Raw genomic sequence first — 315 nt, forward strand, 5'->3', positions numbered from 1 at the left:
ACTGATGCAATTTGAGACCTCTGCTCCAGCAGCAGCAGAAGTAGCTGGGGTCTCTAGACTTCCCCCTCCTTCCTCCAGCTTTCACTTCCTGCCCCTTCCCAGGGGCTGGCACAGCATGGCCTGCAGCACCAGGGGAGTCGGCAGGATGTAGGAGGTGCCTGTGCAGTCTGGAGGCCCATGGCTCATTAGTATGGCTCCTGTTGCTGCAGCCCATTATGTAGCCCTTGGATGCTTAGAAGTTGGACAGCCTTGAGCTATATACTGTATTTACCAAATCTGAGATGACTTTGAGTTTAAGATGGACACCCCCCCCCC

At 54.6% G+C, this 315-nt stretch overlaps 1 protein-coding gene across 1 annotated transcript in view; it reads left to right on the forward strand.

Annotated features, from left to right (window-relative positions):
- The window catches only part of DONSON (downstream neighbor of SON), a 20201-nt gene that overhangs the window by 13934 nt on the left and 5952 nt on the right, over nt 1–315 (forward strand). The gene's annotated exons all lie outside the window — the stretch shown is intronic.

Source organism: Gavialis gangeticus, unplaced genomic scaffold (genome assembly GCF_001723915.1).
Source record: "Gavialis gangeticus isolate Ggan-Ray unplaced genomic scaffold, GavGan_comp1, whole genome shotgun sequence".
In the NCBI taxonomy this organism is placed as follows: domain Eukaryota; kingdom Metazoa; phylum Chordata; order Crocodylia; family Gavialidae; genus Gavialis; species Gavialis gangeticus.